The 27,237-nt window shown below is 45.1% G+C and overlaps 20 non-coding genes and 1 pseudogene across 20 annotated transcripts; all 21 read left to right on the top strand.

Annotated features, from left to right (window-relative positions):
* Positions 1–839: 839 nt before the first annotated feature.
* LOC141231665 (U2 spliceosomal RNA) lies at positions 840–1,030 on the top strand. Its single transcript, XR_012297977.1, has one exon. It is a non-coding gene; the product is annotated as a U2 spliceosomal RNA (small nuclear RNA).
* Positions 1,031–2,145: 1,115 nt separating this feature from the next.
* Positions 2,146–2,336, top strand: LOC141231664 (U2 spliceosomal RNA). The gene has a single exon (XR_012297976.1). It is a non-coding gene; the product is annotated as a U2 spliceosomal RNA (small nuclear RNA).
* Positions 2,337–3,451: 1,115 nt separating this feature from the next.
* On the top strand, positions 3,452–3,642 carry LOC141231732 (U2 spliceosomal RNA). The gene has a single exon (XR_012298043.1). It is a non-coding gene; the product is annotated as a U2 spliceosomal RNA (small nuclear RNA).
* A 1,115-nt stretch (positions 3,643–4,757) lies between these two features.
* On the top strand, positions 4,758–4,948 carry LOC141231663 (U2 spliceosomal RNA). Its single transcript, XR_012297975.1, has one exon. It is a non-coding gene; the product is annotated as a U2 spliceosomal RNA (small nuclear RNA).
* A 1,115-nt stretch (positions 4,949–6,063) lies between these two features.
* LOC141231662 (U2 spliceosomal RNA) lies at positions 6,064–6,254 on the top strand. Its single transcript, XR_012297974.1, has one exon. It is a non-coding gene; the product is annotated as a U2 spliceosomal RNA (small nuclear RNA).
* A 1,115-nt stretch (positions 6,255–7,369) lies between these two features.
* Positions 7,370–7,560, top strand: LOC141231661 (U2 spliceosomal RNA). Its single transcript, XR_012297973.1, has one exon. It is a non-coding gene; the product is annotated as a U2 spliceosomal RNA (small nuclear RNA).
* A 1,115-nt stretch (positions 7,561–8,675) lies between these two features.
* On the top strand, positions 8,676–8,866 carry LOC141231660 (U2 spliceosomal RNA). Its single transcript, XR_012297972.1, has one exon. It is a non-coding gene; the product is annotated as a U2 spliceosomal RNA (small nuclear RNA).
* Positions 8,867–9,978: 1,112 nt separating this feature from the next.
* Positions 9,979–10,169, top strand: LOC141231659 (U2 spliceosomal RNA). The gene has a single exon (XR_012297971.1). It is a non-coding gene; the product is annotated as a U2 spliceosomal RNA (small nuclear RNA).
* A 1,115-nt stretch (positions 10,170–11,284) lies between these two features.
* Positions 11,285–11,475, top strand: LOC141231657 (U2 spliceosomal RNA). The gene has a single exon (XR_012297969.1). It is a non-coding gene; the product is annotated as a U2 spliceosomal RNA (small nuclear RNA).
* Positions 11,476–12,587: 1,112 nt separating this feature from the next.
* Positions 12,588–12,778, top strand: LOC141231656 (U2 spliceosomal RNA). Its single transcript, XR_012297968.1, has one exon. It is a non-coding gene; the product is annotated as a U2 spliceosomal RNA (small nuclear RNA).
* Positions 12,779–13,893: 1,115 nt separating this feature from the next.
* On the top strand, positions 13,894–14,084 carry LOC141231655 (U2 spliceosomal RNA). Its single transcript, XR_012297967.1, has one exon. It is a non-coding gene; the product is annotated as a U2 spliceosomal RNA (small nuclear RNA).
* Positions 14,085–15,196: 1,112 nt separating this feature from the next.
* On the top strand, positions 15,197–15,387 carry LOC141231654 (U2 spliceosomal RNA). Its single transcript, XR_012297966.1, has one exon. It is a non-coding gene; the product is annotated as a U2 spliceosomal RNA (small nuclear RNA).
* A 1,115-nt stretch (positions 15,388–16,502) lies between these two features.
* Positions 16,503–16,693, top strand: LOC141231653 (U2 spliceosomal RNA). The gene has a single exon (XR_012297965.1). It is a non-coding gene; the product is annotated as a U2 spliceosomal RNA (small nuclear RNA).
* Positions 16,694–17,805: 1,112 nt separating this feature from the next.
* On the top strand, positions 17,806–17,996 carry LOC141231652 (U2 spliceosomal RNA). Its single transcript, XR_012297964.1, has one exon. It is a non-coding gene; the product is annotated as a U2 spliceosomal RNA (small nuclear RNA).
* Positions 17,997–19,111: 1,115 nt separating this feature from the next.
* On the top strand, positions 19,112–19,302 carry LOC141231651 (U2 spliceosomal RNA). The gene has a single exon (XR_012297963.1). It is a non-coding gene; the product is annotated as a U2 spliceosomal RNA (small nuclear RNA).
* A 1,112-nt stretch (positions 19,303–20,414) lies between these two features.
* On the top strand, positions 20,415–20,530 carry LOC141231877 (U2 spliceosomal RNA; annotated as a pseudogene).
* Positions 20,531–21,054: 524 nt separating this feature from the next.
* On the top strand, positions 21,055–21,239 carry LOC141231812 (U2 spliceosomal RNA). Its single transcript, XR_012298121.1, has one exon. It is a non-coding gene; the product is annotated as a U2 spliceosomal RNA (small nuclear RNA).
* A 1,115-nt stretch (positions 21,240–22,354) lies between these two features.
* LOC141231650 (U2 spliceosomal RNA) lies at positions 22,355–22,545 on the top strand. The gene has a single exon (XR_012297962.1). It is a non-coding gene; the product is annotated as a U2 spliceosomal RNA (small nuclear RNA).
* Positions 22,546–23,660: 1,115 nt separating this feature from the next.
* Positions 23,661–23,851, top strand: LOC141231649 (U2 spliceosomal RNA). Its single transcript, XR_012297961.1, has one exon. It is a non-coding gene; the product is annotated as a U2 spliceosomal RNA (small nuclear RNA).
* A 1,115-nt stretch (positions 23,852–24,966) lies between these two features.
* On the top strand, positions 24,967–25,157 carry LOC141231763 (U2 spliceosomal RNA). Its single transcript, XR_012298073.1, has one exon. It is a non-coding gene; the product is annotated as a U2 spliceosomal RNA (small nuclear RNA).
* A 1,115-nt stretch (positions 25,158–26,272) lies between these two features.
* Positions 26,273–26,463, top strand: LOC141231648 (U2 spliceosomal RNA). Its single transcript, XR_012297960.1, has one exon. It is a non-coding gene; the product is annotated as a U2 spliceosomal RNA (small nuclear RNA).
* The last annotated feature ends 774 nt before the right edge of the window (positions 26,464–27,237 follow it).

Genomic DNA, 27,237 nt, shown 5'->3' with positions numbered 1-27,237 from the left:
GGAGCTTTCACCTAAATAACTACAGGTGGTGAGATAAGCTGCACAATATAATTGACCTTTCAGTATATTGTTGCACACACACCATCTATTTAGCAAATGCCCTTGTTATCAACAGCAGCCTTTTAAACTCACCTGAGCTAACAGGTATGTGCGCTGGTTACTCTGCTGCGCTTAAAATTTCTTTTTTGGTTTGCTACAATGCCTTTTCTGAAACGTTGTCTCCTTCTGCTGGAACACTGACTTCTTTCATTTAATGCCTGCAGACTATAAAAGAGAACCCAACCCAAAAAGTTTGGTTGATTAGTCTGTGGCATTCTGTTAAACTGTTGCTTATGGCGGTCTCTGTGAGCTTCTCAGCGACATTCAGCCAGCCAGGTATCCTGCCTGCAGTAGATGGAATGTGGCAATGGAACGCTGGCTGCGCGTGTCATAATAGGCTCTGAGCCTTTATATACCTGTGCACAGCAGCAGCCACCTTCAGTCTGCTGCTGGACAGCCAGCAGCAGCAGCAGCAGGAGAGGTATGTAATCAGGAGCCCTCCTGCTAAGGGTAGACAGCTGCTCGTTCCACCCCACCCCCCGCCTTAATTGGTTCTCCTCCCTTCCAACGGTGTTGAGGCGGGTGGGAACAGCAGGGGGTGAAGGTGCTGTGTTTAAAGAGGTGGAGTTATGCAGATCTAAAACGCGTGGATTGCAGCAGCAGCAAGCCGAAAAGTGCAGGCATGTAAGGGATCTAGAGGTTGACAACATGTCTTCTTAACGGGAGTCCAGGAGCTCATCTCCACAAATGGACTTTTCAGGATCCTTGGGTGGCTCCGTAGTTTGAAACCAATTCTGGTTATCGCTTCTCGGCCTTTTGGCTAAGATCAAGTGTAGTATCTGTTCTTATCAGTTTAATATCTGATACGTCCCCTATCTGGGGACCATATATTAAATGGATTTTTAGAACAGGGAGATGGAAAAAGAGCTTGCTCTGTCCACTCCACGCATTGACCTGGTATTGCAGTATCTCCAGGACCGGTGCACCCCTTCTTTAATGCAGTTTCTAAAATCAGAAAGAATTGAATTCAATGTTTTTTGTTCATTTTGCTTGTTTGTCGGATTTTGGGATGGACTCTTTGGCTTTGCTTTTCTTCTCCTCATTGGATTTTTCATGTTCAAAGTTGCAGAAGCCAGATTACAAGCTCATTTTGGTTCAACTTCAGCAACTGTGCATTGCATTGCCATGTAATGTGATGCAATGCTATCTTTCTAGCTCTCCCTTTTTACTTCCTTTTGGATAAACAGACATATTAGGCAAGCATTTTGGAGCTTTCACCTAAATAACTACAGGTGGTGAGATAAGCTGCACAATATAATTGACCTTTCAGTATATTGTTGCACACACACCATCTATTTAGCAAATGCCCTTGTTATCAACAGCAGCCTTTTAAACTCACCTGAGCTAACAGGTATGTGCGCTGGTTACTCTGCTGCGCTTAAAATTTCTTTTTTGGTTTGCTACAATGCCTTTTCTGAAACGTTGTCTCCTTCTGCTGGAACACTGACTTCTTTCATTTAATGCCTGCAGACTATAAAAGAGAACCCAACCCAAAAAGTTTGGTTGATTAGTCTGTGGCATTCTGTTAAACTGTTGCTTATGGCGGTCTCTGTGAGCTTCTCAGCGACATTCAGCCAGCCAGGTATCCTGCCTGCAGTAGATGGAATGTGGCAATGGAACGCTGGCTGCGCGTGTCATAATAGGCTCTGAGCCTTTATATACCTGTGCACAGCAGCAGCCACCTTCAGTCTGCTGCTGGACAGCCAGCAGCAGCAGCAGCAGGAGAGGTATGTAATCAGGAGCCCTCCTGCTAAGGGTAGACAGCTGCTCGTTCCACCCCACCCCCCGCCTTAATTGGTTCTCCTCCCTTCCAACGGTGTTGAGGCGGGTGGGAACAGCAGGGGGTGAAGGTGCTGTGTTTAAAGAGGTGGAGTTATGCAGATCTAAAACGCGTGGATTGCAGCAGCAGCAAGCCGAAAAGTGCAGGCATGTAAGGGATCTAGAGGTTGACAACATGTCTTCTTAACGGGAGTCCAGGAGCTCATCTCCACAAATGGACTTTTCAGGATCCTTGGGTGGCTCCGTAGTTTGAAACCAATTCTGGTTATCGCTTCTCGGCCTTTTGGCTAAGATCAAGTGTAGTATCTGTTCTTATCAGTTTAATATCTGATACGTCCCCTATCTGGGGACCATATATTAAATGGATTTTTAGAACAGGGAGATGGAAAAAGAGCTTGCTCTGTCCACTCCACGCATTGACCTGGTATTGCAGTATCTCCAGGACCGGTGCACCCCTTCTTTAATGCAGTTTCTAAAATCAGAAAGAATTGAATTCAATGTTTTTTGTTCATTTTGCTTGTTTGTCGGATTTTGGGATGGACTCTTTGGCTTTGCTTTTCTTCTCCTCATTGGATTTTTCATGTTCAAAGTTGCAGAAGCCAGATTACAAGCTCATTTTGGTTCAACTTCAGCAACTGTGCATTGCATTGCCATGTAATGTGATGCAATGCTATCTTTCTAGCTCTCCCTTTTTACTTCCTTTTGGATAAACAGACATATTAGGCAAGCATTTTGGAGCTTTCACCTAAATAACTACAGGTGGTGAGATAAGCTGCACAATATAATTGACCTTTCAGTATATTGTTGCACACACACCATCTATTTAGCAAATGCCCTTGTTATCAACAGCAGCCTTTTAAACTCACCTGAGCTAACAGGTATGTGCGCTGGTTACTCTGCTGCGCTTAAAATTTCTTTTTTGGTTTGCTACAATGCCTTTTCTGAAACGTTGTCTCCTTCTGCTGGAACACTGACTTCTTTCATTTAATGCCTGCAGACTATAAAAGAGAACCCAACCCAAAAAGTTTGGTTGATTAGTCTGTGGCATTCTGTTAAACTGTTGCTTATGGCGGTCTCTGTGAGCTTCTCAGCGACATTCAGCCAGCCAGGTATCCTGCCTGCAGTAGATGGAATGTGGCAATGGAACGCTGGCTGCGCGTGTCATAATAGGCTCTGAGCCTTTATATACCTGTGCACAGCAGCAGCCACCTTCAGTCTGCTGCTGGACAGCCAGCAGCAGCAGCAGCAGGAGAGGTATGTAATCAGGAGCCCTCCTGCTAAGGGTAGACAGCTGCTCGTTCCACCCCACCCCCCGCCTTAATTGGTTCTCCTCCCTTCCAACGGTGTTGAGGCGGGTGGGAACAGCAGGGGGTGAAGGTGCTGTGTTTAAAGAGGTGGAGTTATGCAGATCTAAAACGCGTGGATTGCAGCAGCAGCAAGCCGAAAAGTGCAGGCATGTAAGGGATCTAGAGGTTGACAACATGTCTTCTTAACGGGAGTCCAGGAGCTCATCTCCACAAATGGACTTTTCAGGATCCTTGGGTGGCTCCGTAGTTTGAAACCAATTCTGGTTATCGCTTCTCGGCCTTTTGGCTAAGATCAAGTGTAGTATCTGTTCTTATCAGTTTAATATCTGATACGTCCCCTATCTGGGGACCATATATTAAATGGATTTTTAGAACAGGGAGATGGAAAAAGAGCTTGCTCTGTCCACTCTACGCATTGACCTGGTATTGCAGTATCTCCAGGACCGGTGCACCCCTTCTTTAATGCAGTTTCTAAAATCAGAAAGAATTGAATTCAATGTTTTTTGTTCATTTTGCTTGTTTGTCGGATTTTGGGATGGACTCTTTGGCTTTGCTTTTCTTCTCCTCATTGGATTTTTCATGTTCAAAGTTGCAGAAGCCAGATTACAAGCTCATTTTGGTTCAACTTCAGCAACTGTGCATTGCATTGCCATGTAATGTGATGCAATGCTATCTTTCTAGCTCTCCCTTTTTACTTCCTTTTGGATAAACAGACATATTAGGCAAGCATTTTGGAGCTTTCACCTAAATAACTACAGGTGGTGAGATAAGCTGCACAATATAATTGACCTTTCAGTATATTGTTGCACACACACCATCTATTTAGCAAATGCCCTTGTTATCAACAGCAGCCTTTTAAACTCACCTGAGCTAACAGGTATGTGCGCTGGTTACTCTGCTGCGCTTAAAATTTCTTTTTTGGTTTGCTACAATGCCTTTTCTGAAACGTTGTCTCCTTCTGCTGGAACACTGACTTCTTTCATTTAATGCCTGCAGACTATAAAAGAGAACCCAACCCAAAAAGTTTGGTTGATTAGTCTGTGGCATTCTGTTAAACTGTTGCTTATGGCGGTCTCTGTGAGCTTCTCAGCGACATTCAGCCAGCCAGGTATCCTGCCTGCAGTAGATGGAATGTGGCAATGGAACGCTGGCTGCGCGTGTCATAATAGGCTCTGAGCCTTTATATACCTGTGCACAGCAGCAGCCACCTTCAGTCTGCTGCTGGACAGCCAGCAGCAGCAGCAGCAGGAGAGGTATGTAATCAGGAGCCCTCCTGCTAAGGGTAGACAGCTGCTCGTTCCACCCCACCCCCCGCCTTAATTGGTTCTCCTCCCTTCCAACGGTGTTGAGGCGGGTGGGAACAGCAGGGGGTGAAGGTGCTGTGTTTAAAGAGGTGGAGTTATGCAGATCTAAAACGCGTGGATTGCAGCAGCAGCAAGCCGAAAAGTGCAGGCATGTAAGGGATCTAGAGGTTGACAACATGTCTTCTTAACGGGAGTCCAGGAGCTCATCTCCACAAATGGACTTTTCAGGATCCTTGGGTGGCTCCGTAGTTTGAAACCAATTCTGGTTATCGCTTCTCGGCCTTTTGGCTAAGATCAAGTGTAGTATCTGTTCTTATCAGTTTAATATCTGATACGTCCCCTATCTGGGGACCATATATTAAATGGATTTTTAGAACAGGGAGATGGAAAAAGAGCTTGCTCTGTCCACTCCACGCATTGACCTGGTATTGCAGTATCTCCAGGACCGGTGCACCCCTTCTTTAATGCAGTTTCTAAAATCAGAAAGAATTGAATTCAATGTTTTTTGTTCATTTTGCTTGTTTGTCGGATTTTGGGATGGACTCTTTGGCTTTGCTTTTCTTCTCCTCATTGGATTTTTCATGTTCAAAGTTGCAGAAGCCAGATTACAAGCTCATTTTGGTTCAACTTCAGCAACTGTGCATTGCATTGCCATGTAATGTGATGCAATGCTATCTTTCTAGCTCTCCCTTTTTACTTCCTTTTGGATAAACAGACATATTAGGCAAGCATTTTGGAGCTTTCACCTAAATAACTACAGGTGGTGAGATAAGCTGCACAATATAATTGACCTTTCAGTATATTGTTGCACACACACCATCTATTTAGCAAATGCCCTTGTTATCAACAGCAGCCTTTTAAACTCACCTGAGCTAACAGGTATGTGCGCTGGTTACTCTGCTGCGCTTAAAATTTCTTTTTTGGTTTGCTACAATGCCTTTTCTGAAACGTTGTCTCCTTCTGCTGGAACACTGACTTCTTTCATTTAATGCCTGCAGACTATAAAAGAGAACCCAACCCAAAAAGTTTGGTTGATTAGTCTGTGGCATTCTGTTAAACTGTTGCTTATGGCGGTCTCTGTGAGCTTCTCAGCGACATTCAGCCAGCCAGGTATCCTGCCTGCAGTAGATGGAATGTGGCAATGGAACGCTGGCTGCGCGTGTCATAATAGGCTCTGAGCCTTTATATACCTGTGCACAGCAGCAGCCACCTTCAGTCTGCTGCTGGACAGCCAGCAGCAGCAGCAGCAGGAGAGGTATGTAATCAGGAGCCCTCCTGCTAAGGGTAGACAGCTGCTCGTTCCACCCCACCCCCCGCCTTAATTGGTTCTCCTCCCTTCCAACGGTGTTGAGGCGGGTGGGAACAGCAGGGGGTGAAGGTGCTGTGTTTAAAGAGGTGGAGTTATGCAGATCTAAAACGCGTGGATTGCAGCAGCAGCAAGCCGAAAAGTGCAGGCATGTAAGGGATCTAGAGGTTGACAACATGTCTTCTTAACGGGAGTCCAGGAGCTCATCTCCACAAATGGACTTTTCAGGATCCTTGGGTGGCTCCGTAGTTTGAAACCAATTCTGGTTATCGCTTCTCGGCCTTTTGGCTAAGATCAAGTGTAGTATCTGTTCTTATCAGTTTAATATCTGATACGTCCCCTATCTGGGGACCATATATTAAATGGATTTTTAGAACAGGGAGATGGAAAAAGAGCTTGCTCTGTCCACTCCACGCATTGACCTGGTATTGCAGTATCTCCAGGACCGGTGCACCCCTTCTTTAATGCAGTTTCTAAAATCAGAAAGAATTGAATTCAATGTTTTTTGTTCATTTTGCTTGTTTGTCGGATTTTGGGATGGACTCTTTGGCTTTGCTTTTCTTCTCCTCATTGGATTTTTCATGTTCAAAGTTGCAGAAGCCAGATTACAAGCTCATTTTGGTTCAACTTCAGCAACTGTGCATTGCATTGCCATGTAATGTGATGCAATGCTATCTTTCTAGCTCTCCCTTTTTACTTCCTTTTGGATAAACAGACATATTAGGCAAGCATTTTGGAGCTTTCACCTAAATAACTACAGGTGGTGAGATAAGCTGCACAATATAATTGACCTTTCAGTATATTGTTGCACACACACCATCTATTTAGCAAATGCCCTTGTTATCAACAGCAGCCTTTTAAACTCACCTGAGCTAACAGGTATGTGCGCTGGTTACTCTGCTGCGCTTAAAATTTCTTTTTTGGTTTGCTACAATGCCTTTTCTGAAACGTTGTCTCCTTCTGCTGGAACACTGACTTCTTTCATTTAATGCCTGCAGACTATAAAAGAGAACCCAACCCAAAAAGTTTGGTTGATTAGTCTGTGGCATTCTGTTAAACTGTTGCTTATGGCGGTCTCTGTGAGCTTCTCAGCGACATTCAGCCAGCCAGGTATCCTGCCTGCAGTAGATGGAATGTGGCAATGGAACGCTGGCTGCGCGTGTCATAATAGGCTCTGAGCCTTTATATACCTGTGCACAGCAGCAGCCACCTTCAGTCTGCTGCTGGACAGCCAGCAGCAGCAGCAGCAGGAGAGGTATGTAATCAGGAGCCCTCCTGCTAAGGGTAGACAGCTGCTCGTTCCACCCCACCCCCCGCCTTAATTGGTTCTCCTCCCTTCCAACGGTGTTGAGGCGGGTGGGAACAGCAGGGGGTGAAGGTGCTGTGTTTAAAGAGGTGGAGTTATGCAGATCTAAAACGCGTGGATTGCAGCAGCAGCAAGCCGAAAAGTGCAGGCATGTAAGGGATCTAGAGGTTGACAACATGTCTTCTTAACGGGAGTCCAGGAGCTCATCTCCACAAATGGACTTTTCAGGATCCTTGGGTGGCTCCGTAGTTTGAAACCAATTCTGGTTATCGCTTCTCGGCCTTTTGGCTAAGATCAAGTGTAGTATCTGTTCTTATCAGTTTAATATCTGATACGTCCCCTATCTGGGGACCATATATTAAATGGATTTTTAGAACAGGGAGATGGAAAAAGAGCTTGCTCTGTCCACTCCACGCATTGACCTGGTATTGCAGTATCTCCAGGACCGGTGCACCCCTTCTTTAATGCAGTTTCTAAAATCAGAAAGAATTGAATTCAATGTTTTTTGTTCATTTTGCTTGTTTGTCGGATTTTGGGATGGACTCTTTGGCTTTGCTTTTCTTCTCCTCATTGGATTTTTCATGTTCAAAGTTGCAGAAGCCAGATTACAAGCTCATTTTGGTTCAACTTCAGCAACTGTGCATTGCATTGCCATGTAATGTGATGCAATGCTATCTTTCTAGCTCTCCCTTTTTACTTCCTTTTGGATAAACAGACATATTAGGCAAGCATTTTGGAGCTTTCACCTAAATAACTACAGGTGGTGAGATAAGCTGCACAATATAATTGACCTTTCAGTATATTGTTGCACACACACCATCTATTTAGCAAATGCCCTTGTTATCAACAGCAGCCTTTTAAACTCACCTGAGCTAACAGGTATGTGCGCTGGTTACTCTGCTGCGCTTAAAATTTCTTTTTTGGTTTGCTACAATGCCTTTTCTGAAACGTTGTCTCCTTCTGCTGGAACACTGACTTCTTTCATTTAATGCCTGCAGACTATAAAAGAGAACCCAACCCAAAAAGTTTGGTTGATTAGTCTGTGGCATTCTGTTAAACTGTTGCTTATGGCGGTCTCTGTGAGCTTCTCAGCGACATTCAGCCAGCCAGGTATCCTGCCTGCAGTAGATGGAATGTGGCAATGGAACGCTGGCTGCGCGTGTCATAATAGGCTCTGAGCCTTTATATACCTGTGCACAGCAGCAGCCACCTTCAGTCTGCTGCTGGACAGCCAGCAGCAGCAGCAGCAGGAGAGGTATGTAATCAGGAGCCCTCCTGCTAAGGGTAGACAGCTGCTCGTTCCACCCCACCCCCCGCCTTAATTGGTTCTCCTCCCTTCCAACGGTGTTGAGGCGGGTGGGAACAGCAGGGGGTGAAGGTGCTGTGTTTAAAGAGGTGGAGTTATGCAGATCTAAAACGCGTGGATTGCAGCAGCAGCAAGCCGAAAAGTGCAGGCATGTAAGGGATCTAGAGGTTGACAACATGTCTTCTTAACGGGAGTCCAGGAGCTCATCTCCACAAATGGACTTTTCAGGATCCTTGGGTGGCTCCGTAGTTTGAAACCAATTCTGGTTATCGCTTCTCGGCCTTTTGGCTAAGATCAAGTGTAGTATCTGTTCTTATCAGTTTAATATCTGATACGTCCCCTATCTGGGGACCATATATTAAATGGATTTTTAGAACAGGGAGATGGAAAAAGAGCTTGCTCTGTCCACTCCACGCATTGACCTGGTATTGCAGTATCTCCAGGACCGGTGCACCCCTTCTTTAATGCAGTTTCTAAAATCAGAAAGAATTGAATTCAATGTTTTTTGTTCATTTTGCTTGTTTGTCGGATTTTGGGATGGACTCTTTGGCTTTGCTTTTCTTCTCCTCATTGGATTTTTCATGTTCAAAGTTGCAGAAGCCAGATTACAAGCTCATTTTGGTTCAACTTCAGCAACTGTGCATTGCATTGCCATGTAATGTGATGCAATGCTATCTTTCTAGCTCTCCCTTTTTACTTCCTTTTGGATAAACAGACATATTAGGCAAGCATTTTGGAGCTTTCACCTAAATAACTACAGGTGGTGAGATAAGCTGCACAATATAATTGACCTTTCAGTATATTGTTGCACACACACCATCTATTTAGCAAATGCCCTTGTTATCAACAGCAGCCTTTTAAACTCACCTGAGCTAACAGGTATGTGCGCTGGTTACTCTGCTGCGCTTAAAATTTCTTTTTTGGTTTGCTACAATGCCTTTTCTGAAACGTTGTCTCCTTCTGCTGGAACACTGACTTCTTTCATTTAATGCCTGCAGACTATAAAAGAGAACCCAACCCAAAAAGTTTGGTTGATTAGTCTGTGGCATTCTGTTAAACTGTTGCTTATGGCGGTCTCTGTGAGCTTCTCAGCGACATTCAGCCAGCCAGGTATCCTGCCTGCAGTAGATGGAATGTGGCAATGGAACGCTGGCTGCGCGTGTCATAATAGGCTCTGAGCCTTTATATACCTGTGCACAGCAGCAGCCACCTTCAGTCTGCTGCTGGACAGCCAGCAGCAGCAGCAGGAGAGGTATGTAATCAGGAGCCCTCCTGCTAAGGGTAGACAGCTGCTCGTTCCACCCCACCCCCCGCCTTAATTGGTTCTCCTCCCTTCCAACGGTGTTGAGGCGGGTGGGAACAGCAGGGGATGAAGGTGCTGTGTTTAAAGAGGTGGAGTTATGCAGATCTAAAACGCGTGGATTGCAGCAGCAGCAAGCCGAAAAGTGCAGGCATGTAAGGGATCTAGAGGTTGACAACATGTCTTCTTAACGGGAGTCCAGGAGCTCATCTCCACAAATGGACTTTTCAGGATCCTTGGGTGGCTCCGTAGTTTGAAACCAATTCTGGTTATCGCTTCTCGGCCTTTTGGCTAAGATCAAGTGTAGTATCTGTTCTTATCAGTTTAATATCTGATACGTCCCCTATCTGGGGACCATATATTAAATGGATTTTTAGAACAGGGAGATGGAAAAAGAGCTTGCTCTGTCCACTCCACGCATTGACCTGGTATTGCAGTATCTCCAGGACCGGTGCACCCCTTCTTTAATGCAGTTTCTAAAATCAGAAAGAATTGAATTCAATGTTTTTTGTTCATTTTGCTTGTTTGTCGATTTTGGGATGGACTCTTTGGCTTTGCTTTTCTTCTCCTCATTGGATTTTTCATGTTCAAAGTTGCAGAAGCCAGATTACAAGCTCATTTTGGTTCAACTTCAGCAACTGTGCATTGCATTGCCATGTAATGTGATGCAATGCTATCTTTCTAGCTCTCCCTTTTTACTTCCTTTTGGATAAACAGACATATTAGGCAAGCATTTTGGAGCTTTCACCTAAATAACTACAGGTGGTGAGATAAGCTGCACAATATAATTGACCTTTCAGTATATTGTTGCACACACACCATCTATTTAGCAAATGCCCTTGTTATCAACAGCAGCCTTTTAAACTCACCTGAGCTAACAGGTTTGTGCGCTGGTTACTCTGCTGCGCTTAAAAATTTCTTTTTTGGTTTGCTACAATGCCTTTTCTGAAACGTTGTCTCCTTCTGCTGGAACACTGACTTCTTTCATTTAATGCCTGCAGACTATAAAAGAGAACCCAACCCAAAAAGTTTGGTTGATTAGTCTGTGGCATTCTGTTAAACTGTTGCTTATGGCGGTCTCTGTGAGCTTCTCAGCGACATTCAGCCAGCCAGGTATCCTGCCTGCAGTAGATGGAATGTGGCAATGGAACGCTGGCTGCGCGTGTCATAATAGGCTCTGAGCCTTTATATACCTGTGCACAGCAGCAGCCACCTTCAGTCTGCTGCTGGACAGCCAGCAGCAGCAGCAGCAGGAGAGGTATGTAATCAGGAGCCCTCCTGCTAAGGGTAGACAGCTGCTCGTTCCACCCCACCCCCCGCCTTAATTGGTTCTCCTCCCTTCCAACGGTGTTGAGGCGGGTGGGAACAGCAGGGGGTGAAGGTGCTGTGTTTAAAGAGGTGGAGTTATGCAGATCTAAAACGCGTGGATTGCAGCAGCAGCAAGCCGAAAAGTGCAGGCATGTAAGGGATCTAGAGGTTGACAACATGTCTTCTTAACGGGAGTCCAGGAGCTCATCTCCACAAATGGACTTTTCAGGATCCTTGGGTGGCTCCGTAGTTTGAAACCAATTCTGGTTATCGCTTCTCGGCCTTTTGGCTAAGATCAAGTGTAGTATCTGTTCTTATCAGTTTAATATCTGATACGTCCCCTATCTGGGGACCATATATTAAATGGATTTTTAGAACAGGGAGATGGAAAAAGAGCTTGCTCTGTCCACTCCACGCATTGACCTGGTATTGCAGTATCTCCAGGACCGGTGCACCCCTTCTTTAATGCAGTTTCTAAAATCAGAAAGAATTGAATTCAATGTTTTTTGTTCATTTTGCTTGTTTGTCGGATTTTGGGATGGACTCTTTGGCTTTGCTTTTCTTCTCCTCATTGGATTTTTCATGTTCAAAGTTGCAGAAGCCAGATTACAAGCTCATTTTGGTTCAACTTCAGCAACTGTGCATTGCATTGCCATGTAATGTGATGCAATGCTATCTTTCTAGCTCTCCCTTTTTACTTCCTTTTGGATAAACAGACATATTAGGCAAGCATTTTGGAGCTTTCACCTAAATAACTACAGGTGGTGAGATAAGCTGCACAATATAATTGACCTTTCAGTATATTGTTGCACACACACCATCTATTTAGCAAATGCCCTTGTTATCAACAGCAGCCTTTTAAACTCACCTGAGCTAACAGGTATGTGCGCTGGTTACTCTGCTGCGCTTAAAATTTCTTTTTTGGTTTGCTACAATGCCTTTTCTGAAACGTTGTCTCCTTCTGCTGGAACACTGACTTCTTTCATTTAATGCCTGCAGACTATAAAAGAGAACCCAACCCAAAAAGTTTGGTTGATTAGTCTGTGGCATTCTGTTAAACTGTTGCTTATGGCGGTCTCTGTGAGCTTCTCAGCGACATTCAGCCAGCCAGGTATCCTGCCTGCAGTAGATGGAATGTGGCAATGGAACGCTGGCTGCGCGTGTCATAATAGGCTCTGAGCCTTTATATACCTGTGCACAGCAGCAGCCACCTTCAGTCTGCTGCTGGACAGCCAGCAGCAGCAGCAGGAGAGGTATGTAATCAGGAGCCCTCCTGCTAAGGGTAGACAGCTGCTCGTTCCACCCCACCCCCCGCCTTAATTGGTTCTCCTCCCTTCCAACGGTGTTGAGGCGGGTGGGAACAGCAGGGGATGAAGGTGCTGTGTTTAAAGAGGTGGAGTTATGCAGATCTAAAACGCGTGGATTGCAGCAGCAGCAAGCCGAAAAGTGCAGGCATGTAAGGGATCTAGAGGTTGACAACATGTCTTCTTAACGGGAGTCCAGGAGCTCATCTCCACAAATGGACTTTTCAGGATCCTTGGGTGGCTCCGTAGTTTGAAACCAATTCTGGTTATCGCTTCTCGGCCTTTTGGCTAAGATCAAGTGTAGTATCTGTTCTTATCAGTTTAATATCTGATACGTCCCCTATCTGGGGACCATATATTAAATGGATTTTTAGAACAGGGAGATGGAAAAAGAGCTTGCTCTGTCCACTCCACGCATTGACCTGGTATTGCAGTATCTCCAGGACCGGTGCACCCCTTCTTTAATGCAGTTTCTAAAATCAGAAAGAATTGAATTCAATGTTTTTTGTTCATTTTGCTTGTTTGTCGGATTTTGGGATGGACTCTTTGGCTTTGCTTTTCTTCTCCTCATTGGATTTTTCATGTTCAAAGTTGCAGAAGCCAGATTACAAGCTCATTTTGGTTCAACTTCAGCAACTGTGCATTGCATTGCCATGTAATGTGATGCAATGCTATCTTTCTAGCTCTCCCTTTTTACTTCCTTTTGGATAAACAGACATATTAGGCAAGCATTTTGGAGCTTTCACCTAAATAACTACAGGTGGTGAGATAAGCTGCACAATATAATTGACCTTTCAGTATATTGTTGCACACACACCATCTATTTAGCAAATGCCCTTGTTATCAACAGCAGCCTTTTAAACTCACCTGAGCTAACAGGTATGTGCGCTGGTTACTCTGCTGCGCTTAAAATTTCTTTTTTGGTTTGCTACAATGCCTTTTCTGAAACGTTGTCTCCTTCTGCTGGAACACTGACTTCTTTCATTTAATGCCTGCAGACTATAAAAGAGAACCCAACCCAAAAAGTTTGGTTGATTAGTCTGTGGCATTCTGTTAAACTGTTGCTTATGGCGGTCTCTGTGAGCTTCTCAGCGACATTCAGCCAGCCAGGTATCCTGCCTGCAGTAGATGGAATGTGGCAATGGAACGCTGGCTGCGCGTGTCATAATAGGCTCTGAGCCTTTATATACCTGTGCACAGCAGCAGCCACCTTCAGTCTGCTGCTGGACAGCCAGCAGCAGCAGCAGCAGGAGAGGTATGTAATCAGGAGCCCTCCTGCTAAGGGTAGACAGCTGCTCGTTCCACCCCACCCCCCGCCTTAATTGGTTCTCCTCCCTTCCAACGGTGTTGAGGCGGGTGGGAACAGCAGGGGGTGAAGGTGCTGTGTTTAAAGAGGTGGAGTTATGCAGATCTAAAACGCGTGGATTGCAGCAGCAGCAAGCCGAAAAGTGCAGGCATGTAAGGGATCTAGAGGTTGACAACATGTCTTCTTAACGGGAGTCCAGGAGCTCATCTCCACAAATGGACTTTTCAGGATCCTTGGGTGGCTCCGTAGTTTGAAACCAATTCTGGTTATCGCTTCTCGGCCTTTTGGCTAAGATCAAGTGTAGTATCTGTTCTTATCAGTTTAATATCTGATACGTCCCCTATCTGGGGACCATATATTAAATGGATTTTTAGAACAGGGAGATGGAAAAAGAGCTTGCTCTGTCCACTCCACGCATTGACCTGGTATTGCAGTATCTCCAGGACCGGTGCACCCCTTCTTTAATGCAGTTTCTAAAATCAGAAAGAATTGAATTCAATGTTTTTTGTTCATTTTGCTTGTTTGTCGGATTTTGGGATGGACTCTTTGGCTTTGCTTTTCTTCTCCTCATTGGATTTTTCATGTTCAAAGTTGCAGAAGCCAGATTACAAGCTCATTTTGGTTCAACTTCAGCAACTGTGCATTGCATTGCCATGTAATGTGATGCAATGCTATCTTTCTAGCTCTCCCTTTTTACTTCCTTTTGGATAAACAGACATATTAGGCAAGCATTTTGGAGCTTTCACCTAAATAACTACAGGTGGTGAGATAAGCTGCACAATATAATTGACCTTTCAGTATATTGTTGCACACACACCATCTATTTAGCAAATGCCCTTGTTATCAACAGCAGCCTTTTAAACTCACCTGAGCTAACAGGTATGTGCGCTGGTTACTCTGCTGCGCTTAAAATTTCTTTTTTGGTTTGCTACAATGCCTTTTCTGAAACGTTGTCTCCTTCTGCTGGAACACTGACTTCTTTCATTTAATGCCTGCAGACTATAAAAGAGAACCCAACCCAAAAAGTTTGGTTGATTAGTCTGTGGCATTCTGTTAAACTGTTGCTTATGGCGGTCTCTGTGAGCTTCTCAGCGACATTCAGCCAGCCAGGTATCCTGCCTGCAGTAGATGGAATGTGGCAATGGAACGCTGGCTGCGCGTGTTATAATAGGCTCTGAGCCTTTATATACCTGTGCACAGCAGCAGCCACCTTCAGTCTGCTGCTGGACAGCCAGCAGCAGCAGCAGGAGAGGTATGTAATCAGGAGCCCTCCTGCTAAGGGTAGACAGCTGCTCGTTCCACCCCACCCCCCGCCTTAATTGGTTCTCCTCCCTTCCAACGGTTTTGAGGCGGGTGGGAACAGCAGGGGGTGAAGGTGCTGTGTTTAAAGAGGTGGAGTTATGCAGATCTAAAACGCGTGGATTGCAGCAGCAGCAAGCCGAAAAGTGCAGGCATGTAAGGGATCTAGAGGTTGACAACATGTCTTCTTAACGGGAGTCCAGGAGCTCATCTCCACAAATGGACTTTTCAGGATCCTTGGGTGGCTCCGTAGTTTGAAACCAATTCTGGTTATCGCTTCTCGGCCTTTTGGCTAAGATCAAGTGTAGTATCTGTTCTTATCAGTTTAATATCTGATACGTCCCCTATCTGGGGACCATATATTAAATGGATTTTTAGAACAGGGAGATGGAAAAAGAGCTTGCTCTGTCCACTCCACGCATTGACCTGGTATTGCAGTATCTCCAGGACCGGTGCACCCCTTCTTTAATGCAGTTTCTAAAATCAGAAAGAATTGAATTCAATGTTTTTTGTTCATTTTGCTTGTTTGTCGGATTTTGGGATGGACTCTTTGGCTTTGCTTTTCTTCTCCTCATTGGATTTTTCATGTTCAAAGTTGCAGAAGCCAGATTACAAGCTCATTTTGGTTCAACTTCAGCAACTGTGCATTGCATTGCCATGTAATGTGATGCAATGCTATCTTTCTAGCTCTCCCTTTTTACTTCCTTTTGGATAAACAGACATATTAGGCAAGCATTTTGGAGCTTTCACCTAAATAACTACAGGTGGTGAGATAAGCTGCACAATATAATTGACCTTTCAGTATATTGTTGCACACACACCATCTATTTAGCAAATGCCCTTGTTATCAACAGCAGCCTTTTAACCTCACCTGAGCTAACAGGTATGTGCGCTGGTTACTCTGCTGCGCTTAAAATTTCTTTTTTGGTTTGCTACAATGCCTTTTCTGAAACGTTGTCTCCTTCTGCTGGAACACTGACTTCTTTCATTTAATGCCTGCAGACTATAAAAGAGAACCCAACCCAAAAAGTTTGGTTGATTAGTCTGTGGCATTCTGTTAAACTGTTGCTTATGGCGGTCTCTGTGAGCTTCTCAGCGACATTCAGCCAGCCATGTATCCTGCCTGCAGTAGATGGAATGTGGCAATGGAACGCTGGCTGCGCGTGTCATAATAGGCTCTGAGCCTTTATATACCTGTGCACAGCAGCAGCCACCTTCAGTCTGCTGCTGGACAGCCAGCAGCAGCAGCAGCAGGAGAGGTATGTAATCAGGAGCCCTCCTGCTAAGGGTAGACAGCTGCTCGTTCCACCCCACCCCCCGCCTTAATTGGTTCTCCTCCCTTCCAACGGTGTTGAGGCGGGTGGGAACAGCAGGGGGTGAAGGTGCTGTGTTTAAAGAGGTGGAGTTATGCAGATCTAAAACGCGTGGATTGCAGCAGCAGCAAGCCGAAAAGTGCAGGCATGTAAGGGATCTAGAGGTTGACAACATGTCTTCTTAACGGGAGTCCAGGAGCTCATCTCCACAAATGGACTTTTCAGGATCCTTGGGTGGCTCCGTAGTTTGAAACCAATTCTGGTTATCGCTTCTCGGCCTTTTGGCTAAGATCAAGTGTAGTATCTGTTCTTATCAGTTTAATATCTGATACGTCCCCTATCTGGGGACCATATATTAAATGGATTTTTAGAACAGGGAGATGGAAAAAGAGCTTGCTCTGTCCACTCCACGCATTGACCTGGTATTGCAGTATCTCCAGGACCGGTGCACCCCTTCTTTAATGCAGTTTCTAAAATCAGAAAGAATTGAATTCAATGTTTTTTGTTCATTTTGCTTGTTTGTCGGATTTTGGGATGGACTCTTTGGCTTTGCTTTTCTTCTCCTCATTGGATTTTTCATGTTCAAAGTTGCAGAAGCCAGATTACAAGCTCATTTTGGTTCAACTTCAGCAACTGTGCATTGCATTGCCATGTAATGTGATGCAATGCTATCTTTCTAGCTCTCCCTTTTTACTTCCTTTTGGATAAACAGACATATTAGGCAAGCATTTTGGAGCTTTCACCTAAATAACTACAGGTGGTGAGATAAGCTGCACAATATAATTGACCTTTCAGTATATTGTTGCACACACACCATCTATTTAGCAAATGCCCTTGTTATCAACAGCAGCCTTTTAAACTCACCTGAGCTAACAGGTATGTGCGCTGGTTACTCTGCTGCGCTTAAAATTTCTTTTTTGGTTTGCTACAATGCCTTTTCTGAAACGTTGTCTCCTTCTGCTGGAACACTGACTTCTTTCATTTAATGCCTGCAGACTATAAAAGAGAACCCAACCCAAAAAGTTTGGTTGATTAGTCTGTGGCATTCTGTTAAACTGTTGCTTATGGCGGTCTCTGTGAGCTTCTCAGCGACATTCAGCCAGCCAGGTATCCTGCCTGCAGTAGATGGAATGTGGCAATGGAACGCTGGCTGCGCGTGTCATAATAGGCTCTGAGCCTTTATATACCTGTGCACAGCAGCAGCCACCTTCAGTCTGCTGCTGGACAGCCAGCAGCAGCAGCAGGAGAGGTATGTAATCAGGAGCCCTCCTGCTAAGGGTAGACAGCTGCTCGTTCCACCCCACCCCCCGCCTTAATTGGTTCTCCTCCCTTCCAACGGTGTTGAGGCGGGTGGGAACAGCAGGGGGTGAAGGTGCTGTGTTTAAAGAGGTGGAGTTATGCAGATCTAAAACGCATGGATTGCAGCAGCAGCAAGCCGAAAAGTGCAGGCATGTAAGGGATCTAGAGGTTGACAACATGTCTTCTTAACGGGAGTCCAGGAGCTCATCTCCACAAATGGACTTTTCAGGATCCTTGGGTGGCTCCGTAGTTTGAAACCAATTCTGGTTATCGCTTCTCGGCCTTTTGGCTAAGATCAAGTGTAGTATCTGTTCTTATCAGTTTAATATCTGATACGTCCCCTATCTGGGGACCATATATTAAATGGATTTTTAGAACAGGGAGATGGAAAAAGAGCTTGCTCTGTCCACTCCACGCATTGACCTGGTATTGCAGTATCTCCAGGACCGGTGCACCCCTTCTTTAATGCAGTTTCTAAAATCAGAAAGAATTGAATTCAATGTTTTTTGTTCATTTTGCTTGTTTGTCGGATTTTGGGATGGACTCTTTGGCTTTGCTTTTCTTCTCCTCATTGGATTTTTCATGTTCAAAGTTGCAGAAGCCAGATTACAAGCTCATTTTGGTTCAACTTCAGCAACTGTGCATTGCATTGCCATGTAATGTGATGCAATGCTATCTTTCTAGCTCTCCCTTTTTACTTCCTTTTGGATAAACAGACATATTAGGCAAGCATTTTGGAGCTTTCACCTAAATAACTACAGGTGGTGAGATAAGCTGCACAATATAATTGACCTTTCAGTATATTGTTGCACACACACCATCTATTTAGCAAATGCCCTTGTTATCAACAGCAGCCTTTTAAACTCACCTGAGCTAACAGGTATGTGCGCTGGTTACTCTGCTGCGCTTAAAATTTCTTTTTTGGTTTGCTACAATGCCTTTTCTGAAACGTTGTCTCCTTCTGCTGGAACACTGACTTCTTTCATTTAATGCCTGCAGACTATAAAAGAGAACCCAACCCAAAAAGTTTGGTTGATTAGTCTGTGGCATTCTGTTAAACTGTTGCTTATGGCGGTCTCTGTGAGCTTCTCAGCGACATTCAGCCAGCCAGGTATCCTGCCTGCAGTAGATGGAATGTGGCAATGGAACGCTGGCTGCGCGTGTCATAATAGGCTCTGAGCCTTTATATACCTGTGCACAGCAGCAGCCACCTTCAGTCTGCTGCTGGACAGCCAGCAGCAGCAGCAGCAGGAGAGGTATGTAATCAGGAGCCCTCCTGCTAAGGGTAGACAGCTGCTCGTTCCACCCCACCCCCCGCCTTAATTGGTTCTCCTCCCTTCCAACGGTGTTGAGGCGGGTGGGAACAGCAGGGGGTGAAGGTGCTGTGTTTAAAGAGGTGGAGTTATGCAGATCTAAAACGCGTGGATTGCAGCAGCAGCAAGCCGAAAAGTGCAGGCATGTAAGGGATCTAGAGGTTGACAACATGTCTTCTTAACGGGAGTCCAGGAGCTCATCTCCACAAATGGACTTTTCAGGATCCTTGGGTGGCTCCGTAGTTTGAAACCAATTCTGGTTATCGCTTCTCGGCCTTTTGGCTAAGATCAAGTGTAGTATCTGTTCTTATCAGTTTAATATCTGATACGTCCCCTATCTGGGGACCATATATTAAATGGATTTTTAGAACAGGGAGATGGAAAAAGAGCTTGCTCTGTCCACTCCACGCATTGACCTGGTATTGCAGTATCTCCAGGACCGGTGCACCCCTTCTTTAATGCAGTTTCTAAAATCAGAAAGAATTGAATTCAATGTTTTTTGTTCATTTTGCTTGTTTGTCGGATTTTGGGATGGACTCTTTGGCTTTGCTTTTCTTCTCCTCATTGGATTTTTCATGTTCAAAGTTGCAGAAGCCAGATTACAAGCTCATTTTGGTTCAACTTCAGCAACTGTGCATTGCATTGCCATGTAATGTGATGCAATGCTATCTTTCTAGCTCTCCCTTTTTACTTCCTTTTGGATAAACAGACATATTAGGCAAGCATTTTGGAGCTTTCACCTAAATAACTACAGGTGGTGAGATAAGCTGCACAATATAATTGACCTTTCAGTATATTGTTGCACACACACCATCTATTTAGCAAATGCCCTTGTTATCAACAGCAGCCTTTTAAACTCACCTGAGCTAACAGGTATGTGCGCTGGTTACTCTGCTGCGCTTAAAATTTCTTTTTTGGTTTGCTACAATGCCTTTTCTGAAACGTTGTCTCCTTCTGCTGGAACACTGACTTCTTTCATTTAATGCCTGCAGACTATAAAAGAGAACCCAACCCAAAAAGTTTGGTTGATTAGTCTGTGGCATTCTGTTAAACTGTTGCTTATGGCGGTCTCTGTGAGCTTCTCAGCGACATTCAGCCAGCCAGGTATCCTGCCTGCAGTAGATGGAATGTGGCAATGGAACGCTGGCTGCGCGTGTCATAATAGGCTCTGAGCCTTTATATACCTGTGCACAGCAGCAGCCACCTTCAGTCTGCTGCTGGACAGCCAGCAGCAGCAGCAGGAGAGGTATGTAATCAGGAGCCCTCCTGCTAAGGGTAGACAGCTGCTCGTTCCACCCCACCCCCCGCCTTAATTGGTTCTCCTCCCTTCCAACGGTGTTGAGGCGGGTGGGAACAGCAGGGGGTGAAGGTGCTGTGTTTAAAGAGGTGGAGTTATGCAGATCTAAAACGCGTGCATTGCAGCAGCAGCAAGCCGAAAAGTGCAGGCATGTAAGGGATCTAGAGGTTGACAACATGTCTTCTTAACGGGAGTCCAGGAGCTCATCTCCACAAATGGACTTTTCAGGATCCTTGGGTGGCTCCGTAGTTTGAAACCAATTCTGGTTATCGCTTCTCGGCCTTTTGGCTAAGATCAAGTGTAGTATCTTTTGAAAAGGCAGTTTTGTCCTTCGGCTGCCCTAGTAAATTGATGCATATTACACACTGGTTTGGTGCACTTGTTAGTACGCCAGGTGGCTCATAGAGTTATCTGATGGAAAACATGGCCCTCCAGGATCGAAGTCACTAGGCTGGGTAAGTGTGAGGGCTTTGGAGCAATGTGCCCCAGGAGTAGGCGCCCTGGTGGGAGTCCAAGCTTACTGGGACTGGGAACCCCAGAAAGACTTGGCTTCGTAGCACGCCGCACCTTTGCCAATCATACTTTCTGAGCAACCCCCCCTATTCCTGGCCTCCGGGCTAGGAAGGGGAATTTTTATAAACCCGGTCGGAGGTCCGGTCAGCTTTGGGCTGAGAAACCAACACAGGCTCCAGCTCCACTAGGGTGGCAGCCTAGATGGAAGCTGGCAGCACGAAAACGGCTCTTCTCCGGCTTCGGCTAGGGAGAGCATCGGAGATCCCTGACCCTCGCTGTGGCCTTCTGGCTCGGAGGGATGGGGATGGTTTATTGGGGACCCTCTCCTCCGGGAAGGGTCCACATGAATCCTCGCCTCGTGCGCTGTTTTGGTGTGACTTCGGTCACATTTTTCAGTGCCTTGGATGCAGCTTCAATCAAAAAAAAATCTGTTCTTATCAGTTTAATATCTGATACGTCCCCTATCTGGGGACCATATATTAAATGGATTTTTAGAACAGGGAGATGGAAAAAGAGCTTGCTCTGTCCACTCCACGCATTGACCTGGTATTGCAGTATCTCCAGGACCGGTGCACCCCTTCTTTAATGCAGTTTCTAAAATCAGAAAGAATTGAATTCAATGTTTTTTGTTCATTTTGCTTGTTTGTCGGATTTTGGGATGGACTCTTTGGCTTTGCTTTTCTTCTCCTCCTTGGATTTTTCATGTTCAAAGTTGCAGAAGCCAGATTACAAGCTCATTTTGGTTCAACTTCAGCAACTGTGCATTGCATTGCCATGTAATGTGATGCAATGCTATCTTTCTAGCTCTCCCTTTTTACTTCCTTTTGGATAAACAGACATATTAGGCAAGCATTTTGGAGCTTTCACCTAAATAACTACAGGTGGTGAGATAAGCTGCACAATATAATTGACCTTTCAGTATATTGTTGCACACACACCATCTATTTAGCAAATGCCCTTGTTATCAACAGCAGCCTTTTAAACTCACCTGAGCTAACAGGTATGTGCGCTGGTTACTCTGCTGCGCTTAAAATTTCTTTTTTGGTTTGCTACAATGCCTTTTCTGAAACGTTGTCTCCTTCTGCTGGAACACTGACTTCTTTCATTTAATGCCTGCAGACTATAAAAGAGAACCCAACCCAAAAAGTTTGGTTGATTAGTCTGTGGCATTCTGTTAAACTGTTGCTTATGGCGGTCTCTGTGAGCTTCTCAGCGACATTCAGCCAGCCAGGTATCCTGCCTGCAGTAGATGGAATGTGGCAATGGAACGCTGGCTGCACGTGTCATAATAGGCTCTGAGCCTTTATATACCTGTGCACAGCAGCAGCCACCTTCAGTCTGCTGCTGGACAGCCAGCAGCAGCAGCAGCAGGAGAGGTATGTAATCAGGAGCCCTCCTGCTAAGGGTAGACAGCTGCTCGTTCCACCCCACCCCCCGCCTTAATTGGTTCTCCTCCCTTCCAACGGTGTTGAGGCGGGTGGGAACAGCAGGGGGTGAAGGTGCTGTGTTTAAAGAGGTGGAGTTATGCAGATCTAAAACGCGTGGATTGCAGCAGCAGCAAGCCGAAAAGTGCAGGCATGTAAGGGATCTAGAGGTTGACAACATGTCTTCTTAACGGGAGTCCAGGAGCTCATCTCCACAAATGGACTTTTCAGGATCCTTGGGTGGCTCCGTAGTTTGAAACCAATTCTGGTTATCGCTTCTCGGCCTTTTGGCTAAGATCAAGTGTAGTATCTGTTCTTATCAGTTTAATATCTGATACGTCCCCTATCTGGGGACCATATATTAAATGGATTTTTAGAACAGGGAGATGGAAAAAGAGCTTGCTCTGTCCACTCCACGCATTGACCTGGTATTGCAGTATCTCCAGGACCGGTGCACCCCTTCTTTAATGCAGTTTCTAAAATCAGAAAGAATTGAATTCAATGTTTTTTGTTCATTTTGCTTGTTTGTCGGATTTTGGGATGGACTCTTTGGCTTTGCTTTTCTTCTCCTCATTGGATTTTTCATGTTCAAAGTTGCAGAAGCCAGATTACAAGCTCATTTTGGTTCAACTTCAGCAACTGTGCATTGCATTGCCATGTAATGTGATGCAATGCTATCTTTCTAGCTCTCCCTTTTTACTTCCTTTTGGATAAACAGACATATTAGGCAAGCATTTTGGAGCTTTCACCTAAATAACTACAGGTGGTGAGATAAGCTGCACAATATAATTGACCTTTCAGTATATTGTTGCACACACACCATCTATTTAGCAAATGCCCTTGTTATCAACAGCAGCCTTTTAAACTCACCTGAGCTAACAGGTATGTGCGCTGGTTACTCTGCTGCGCTTAAAATTTCTTTTTTGGTTTGCTACAATGCCTTTTCTGAAACGTTGTCTCCTTCTGCTGGAACACTGACTTCTTTCATTTAATGCCTGCAGACTATAAAAGAGAACCCAACCCAAAAAGTTTGGTTGATTAGTCTGTGGCATTCTGTTAAACTGTTGCTTATGGCGGTCTCTGTGAGCTTCTCAGCGACCTTCAGCCAGCCAGGTATCCTGCCTGCAGTAGATGGAATGTGGCAATGGAACGCTGGCTGCGCGTGTCATAATAGGCTCTGAGCCTTTATATACCTGTGCACAGCAGCAGCCACCTTCAGTCTGCTGCTGGACAGCCAGCAGCAGCAGCAGCAGGAGAGGTATGTAATCAGGAGCCCTCCTGCTAAGGGTAGACAGCTGCTCGTTCCACCCCACCCCCCGCCTTAATTGGTTCTCCTCCCTTCCAACGGTGTTGAGGCGGGTAGGAACAGCAGGGGGTGAAGGTGCTGTGTTTAAAGAGGTGGAGTTATGCAGATCTAAAACGCGTGGATTGCAGCAGCAGCAAGCCGAAAAGTGCAGGCATGTAAGGGATCTAGAGGTTGACAACATGTCTTCTTAACGGGAGTCCAGGAGCTCATCTCCACAAATGGACTTTTCAGGATCCTTGGGTGGCTCCGTAGTTTGAAACCAATTCTGGTTATCGCTTCTCGGCCTTTTGGCTAAGATCAAGTGTAGTATCTGTTCTTATCAGTTTAATATCTGATACGTCCCCTATCTGGGGACCATATATTAAATGGATTTTTAGAACAGGGAGATGGAAAAAGAGCTTGCTCTGTCCACTCCACGCATTGACCTGGTATTGCAGTATCTCCAGGACCGGTGCACCCCTTCTTTAATGCAGTTTCTAAAATCAGAAAGAATTGAATTCAATGTTTTTTGTTCATTTTGCTTGTTTGTCGGATTTTGGGATGGACTCTTTGGCTTTGCTTTTCTTCTCCTCATTGGATTTTTCATGTTCAAAGTTGCAGAAGCCAGATTACAAGCTCATTTTGGTTCAACTTCAGCAACTGTGCATTGCATTGCCATGTAATGTGATGCAATGCTATCTTTCTAGCTCTCCCTTTTTACTTCCTTTTGGATAAACAGACATATTAGGCAAGCATTTTGGAGCTTTCACCTAAATAACTACAGGTGGTGAGATAAGCTGCACAATATAATTGACCTTTCAGTATATTGTTGCACACACACCATCTATTTAGCAAATGCCCTTGTTATCAACAGCAGCCTTTTAAACTCACCTGAGCTAACAGGTATGTGCGCTGGTTACTCTGCTGCGCTTAAAATTTCTTTTTTGGTTTGCTACAATGCCTTTTCTGAAACGTTGTCTCCTTCTGCTGGAACACTGACTTCTTTCATTTAATGCCTGCAGACTATAAAAGAGAACCCAACCCAAAAAGTTTGGTTGATTAGTCTGTGGCATTCTGTTAAACTGTTGCTTATGGCGGTCTCTGTGAGCTTCTCAGCGACATTCAGCCAGCCAGGTATCCTGCCTGCAGTAGATGGAATGTGGCCATTGAACGCTGGCTGCGCGTGTCATAATAGGCTCTGAGCCTTTATATACCTGTGCACAGCAGCAGCCACCTTCAGTCTGCTGCTGGACAGCCAGCAGCAGCAGCAGCAGGAGAGGTATGTAATCAGGAGCCCTCCTGCTAAGGGTAGACAGCTGCTCGTTCCACCCCACCCCCCGCCTTAATTGGTTCTCCTCCCTTCCAACGGTGTTGAGGCGGGTGGGAACAGCAGGGGGTGAAGGTGCTGTGTTTAAAGAGGTGGAGTTATGCAGATCTAAAACGCGTGGATTGCAGCAGCAGCAAGCCGAAAAGTGCAGGCATGTAAGGGATCTAGAGGTTGACAACATGTCTTCTTAACGGGAGTCCAGGAGCTCATCTCCACAAATGGACTTTTCAGGATCCTTGGGTGGCTCCGTAGTTTGAAACCAATTCTGGTTATCGCTTCTCGGCCTTTTGGCTAAGATCAAGTGTAGTATCTGTTCTTATCAGTTTAATATCTGATACGTCCCCTATCTGGGGACCATATATTAAATGGATTTTTAGAACAGGGAGATGGAAAAAGAGCTTGCTCTGTCCAGTCCACGCATTGACCTGGTATTGCAGTATCTCCAGGACCGGTGCACCCCTTCTTTAATGCAGTTTCTAAAATCAGAAAGAATTGAATTCAATGTTTTTTGTTCATTTTGCTTGTTTGTCGGATTTTGGGATGGACTCTTTGGCTTTGCTTTTCTTCTCCTCATTGGATTTTTCATGTTCAAAGTTGCAGAAGCCAGATTACAAGCTCATTTTGGTTCAACTTCAGCAACTGTGCATTGCATTGCCATGTAATGTGATGCAATGCTATCTTTCTAGCTCTCCCTTTTTACTTCCTTTTGGATAAACAGACATATTAGGCAAGCATTTTGGAGCTTTCACCTAAATAACTACAGGTGGTGAGATAAGCTGCACAATATAATTGACCTTTCAGTATATTGTTGCACACACACCATCTATTTAGCAAATGCCCTTGTTATCAACAGCAGCCTTTTAAACTCACCTGAGCTAACAGGTATGTGCGCTGGTTACTCTGCTGCGCTTAAAATTTCTTTTTTGGTTTGCTACAATGCCTTTTCTGAAACGTTGTCTCCTTCTGCTGGAACACTGACTTCTTTCATTTAATGCCTGCAGACTATAAAAGAGAACCCAACCCAAAAAGTTTGGTTGATTAGTCTGTGGCATTCTGTTAAACTGTTGCTTATGGCGGTCTCTGTGAGCTTCTCAGCGACATTCAGCCAGCCAGGTATCCTGCCTGCAGTAGATGGAATGTGGCAATGGAACGCTGGCTGCGCGTGTCATAATAGGCTCTCAGCCTTTATATACCTGTGCACAGCAGCAGCCACCTTCAGTCTGCTGCTGGACAGCCAGCAGCAGCAGCAGCAGGAGAGGTATGTAATCAGGAGCCCTCCTGCTAAGGGTAGACAGCTGCTCGTTCCACCCCACCCCCCGCCTTAATTGGTTCTCCTCCCTTCCAACGGTGTTGAGGCGGGTGGGAACAGCAGGGGGTGAAGGTGCTGTGTTTAAAGAGGTGGAGTTATGCAGATCTAAAACGCGTGGATTGCAGCAGCAGCAAGCCGAAAAGTGCAGGCATGTAAGGGATCTAGAGGTTGACAACATGTCTTCTTAACGGGAGTCCAGGAGCTCATCTCCACAAATGGACTTTTCAGGATCCTTGGGTGGCTCCGTAGTTTGAAACCAATTCTGGTTATCGCTTCTCGGCCTTTTGGCTAAGATCAAGTGTAGTATCTGTTCTTATCAGTTTAATATCTGATACGTCCCCTATCTGGGGACCATATATTAAATGGATTTTTAGAACAGGGAGATGGAAAAAGAGCTTGCTCTGTCCACTCCACGCATTGACCTGGTATTGCAGTATCTCCAGGACCGGTGCACCCCTTCTTTAATGCAGTTTCTAAAATCAGAAAGAATTGAATTCAATGTTTTTTGTTCATTTTGCTTGTTTGTCGGATTTTGGGATGGACTCTTTGGCTTTGCTTTTCTTCTCCTCATTGGATTTTTCATGTTCAAAGTTGCAGAAGCCAGATTACAAGCTCATTTTGGTTCAACTTCAGCAACTGTGCATTGCATTGCCATGTAATGTGATGCAATGCTATCTTTCTAGCTCTCCCTTTTTACTTCCTTTTGGATAAACAGACATATTAGGCAAGCATTTTGGAGCTTTCACCTAAATAACTACAGGTGGTGAGATAAGCTGCACAATATAATTGACCTTTCAGTATATTGTTGCACACACACCATCTATTTAGCAAATGCCCTTGTTATCAACAGCAGCCTTTTAAACTCACCTGAGCTAACAGGTATGTGCGCTGGTTACTCTGCTGCGCTTAAAATTTCTTTTTTGGTTTGCTACAATGCCTTTTCTGAAACGTTGTCTCCTTCTGCTGGAACACTGACTTCTTTCATTTAATGCCTGCAGACTATAAAAGAGAACCCAACCCAAAAAGTTTGGTTGATTAGTCTGTGGCATTCTGTTAAACTGTTGCTTATGGCGGTCTCTGTGAGCTTCTCAGCGACATTCAGCCAGCCAGGTATCCTGCCTGCAGTAGATGGAATGTGGCAATGGAACGCTGGCTGCGCGTGTCATAATAGGCTCTCAGCCTTTATATACCTGTGCACAGCAGCAGCCACCTTCAGTCTGCTGCTGGACAGCC

The sequence above is a fragment of the Phyllobates terribilis genome, unplaced genomic scaffold (assembly GCF_046119375.1).
Source record: "Phyllobates terribilis strain yellow unplaced genomic scaffold, ASM4611937v1 Scaffold_538__1_contigs__length_1162401, whole genome shotgun sequence".
Classification (NCBI taxonomy): Eukaryota; Metazoa; Chordata; class Amphibia; order Anura; family Dendrobatidae; genus Phyllobates; species Phyllobates terribilis.
This window is presented reverse-complemented; position numbering and strand designations above follow the sequence as displayed.